We start from the raw sequence: 3003 nt of genomic DNA, 5'->3' as shown, positions 1-3003 counted from the left end.
TCGGACATTAGATCTCGTATCAGGATACCGAATGTGTGGTCTAGCTATACATGCCATTTTATGTGATTACTTGATAGTGTGGTGATTTCTGACAATTGTAATGGTTTATAGTAATGGATTCCGATCGTGACCGAGAGGTAGCTGATGATCTTGAGAGTGTAGCGCCTGCTCCCGCACAAGGGACAGTGCCGGCAGACTCTCAACCTAATGCTAGTAATCCGAATGATGAAGCTAGACAAGCATTCTATAGCGTGATGAATGATTGGTTCAACCAATACATTCGAACTAATATGGCTGTTCCACAACCTCCATTCCCGACAAATACTACCCCCGCACCTACAATACCACCGGTAACGGACCAAATAAGGTCAAATAAGCCCCCAGTTGACAGAATCCGAAAACATGGGGCTACTGAATTTAAGGCTATGGATAGCGATGATGCCGAGCAAGCTGAATTTTGGCTGGACAACACTATCCGGGTACTCGATGAGCTATCTTGTACACCCGATGAATGCCTAAAGTGTGCTATCTCCTTGCTACGTGATTCTGCTACTATTGGTGGAGTACTCTGACTTCTGTTGTGCCCCGAGAGCAAGTAACTTGGGAGTTTTTCCAAACTGAGTTTCGGAAAAAGTATATCAGTCAGAGATTTGTTGATCAAAAACGGAAGGAATTTCTTGAGCTTAAGCAAGGCTCCATGTCGGTTACTGATTACGAGCGAAAATTTGTTAGACTTAGCAAATACGCTTGGGAATGTGTTTCGTCCGAAGCTATTATGTGTAAACGCTTCGAGGATGGGCTGAATGAAGATATAAAAATGTTCGTTGGCGTTCTTGAAATACGAGAGTTCGTGGTACTTGTTGAACGAGCTTGTAAAGCCGAAGAGCTTAGAAAAGAAAGCAAAGAGTTGATGAGGGAACTGGAGAGTTTCGTAAAAGATCCTCGGGAAGGTCTCTTCAACAGACATCGAAGAGATTTCGAGATGTTGCGGGCCAGTTTAGAGGCACTTCGGGCCTTTTTAGACGAGATCGTGATCGACCCCTTGTGGGTACACGAGGCACTTCGGTCGCCAGTGTTGGGAATGAACGTCGAGATAGAACGAAATGTCGATATTGCGGTAAATGGCATTCGGGGAGTTTTAGATTCCCTGACCGCTCCTGTTACAAGTGCGGATCAGTTGACCACTTCATTAAAGATTGCCCGAGGTTGTTTGAACAGAATGAAAATCAGAGTGGGAAACCGGGTGCTACCACTGCTCAAGGTAGACCATCTGGAAATACGGGCAATGCTAGTGGTGGTCAGAGAGGATCTAGAGATGATATAACCAGATCCGAAGCTCGTGCGCCTGCTAGAGCTTATGCTATACGTGCCCGCGAGGATGCTTCTTTGCCTGATGTTATTACCGGTACATTCACTCTCTTTGATACTAATGTAATTGATTTGATTGACCCCGGTTCTACTCATTCTTACATATGTGAAACCTTAGCATCCAGTAAGACTTTACCTATTGAGTCTACTGAGTTCGTAATTCGGGTGTCAAATCCCTTGGGTCATTACGTGCTTGTCGACAAAGTGTGTGAGAAATGTCCCCTAGAAATTCGAGGTTCCTATTTTCCGGCGGACTTGATGCTTTTGCCGTTTGATGAATTTGATGTTATCCTTGGTTTGGATTGGTTGACCGCGCATGATACGATTGTGAATTGCAAGAGCAAGACTATTGATTTGAGGTGCGCAAATAACGAAGTAGTCCGAATTGAGTCTGCGGACTTGGAGGGGATGCCAGCTGTAATATCAGCAATGTTGGCACAGAAATATGTAAGAAAAGGGTGCGAAGCATACCTTGCGTATGTACTTGATGACAAAGAATTAGAAAAGAAACCCGAATCTGTGCCGGTGGTTTGTGAATACCCGGATGTTTTTCCGGAAGAATTACCAGGTTTACCACCTATTCGGGAGGTAGAGTTTGGTATTGAGCTTGTACCTGGGACTACGCCGATTTCGATAGCTCCGTATCGTATGGCACCAACTGAGTTAAAGGAGTTGAAAGCTCAGTTGCAAGAACTGACGGATAGAGGTTTCGCTCGACCAAGTTTCTCACCTTGGGGTGCACCAGTATTGTTCGTGAAAAAGAAGGACGGAACCATGAGGTTGTGCATTGACTATCGTCAACTGAATAAAGTGACGATAAAGAACAAATATCCGTTGTCGCGCATCGATGATTTGTTCGACCAACTGAAGGGAGCCTCAGTGTTCTCAAAAATAGATTTGAGATCGGGCTATTATCAGTTGCGAATTCGAGATTCAGATATTCCTAAAACTGCCTTCAGAACGAGATATGGTCACTACGAATTCTTAGTGATGCCGTTTGGGCTCACTAATGCCCCTGCAGTATTTATGGATTTGATGAATCGGATCTTCAGACCGTATTTGGATCGGTTCGTAGTTGTGTTCATTGATGACATTTTGGTCTATTCAAGAGATGAGACCGAACATGCTGAGCATCTGAGGCTAGTGCTGCAAATTTTGCGGGATAAGCAATTATATGCTAAGTTCAGTAAGTGTGAGTTCTGGTTAAGAGAGGTTAGCTTCTTGGGTCATGTGGTATCCGCGTCGGGTATTCGAGTTGACCCGAACAAAATTTCAGCCATACTTGACTGGAAACCTCCGAGAAATATTACTGAAGTTCAGAGCTTTTTGGGGCTCGCCGGTTATTACCGACGATTTGTGAAAGGTTTCTCGATGATAGCCACACCAATGACGAAGCTACTTCAAAAGGATGTTAAGTTCGAGTGGACGGAGAAATGTCAGAAAAGTTTCGACCAACTGAAAACTCATTTGACTGAAGCTCCAATTTTGGTGCAACCCGAATCAGGTAAAGAGTTTGTCATTTATAGTGACGCATCCCTACTTGGGTTGGGTTGCGTATTGATGCAAGAAGGTCGAGTCGTGGCCTATGCGTCGAGACAATTGAAGCCACACGAGAGGAATTATCCGACCCATGAT

The sequence above is a fragment of the Gossypium hirsutum genome, chromosome A05 (genome assembly GCF_007990345.1).
Source record: "Gossypium hirsutum isolate 1008001.06 chromosome A05, Gossypium_hirsutum_v2.1, whole genome shotgun sequence".
NCBI lineage: Eukaryota > Viridiplantae > Streptophyta > Magnoliopsida > Malvales > Malvaceae > Gossypium > Gossypium hirsutum.
This window is presented reverse-complemented; position numbering follows the sequence as displayed.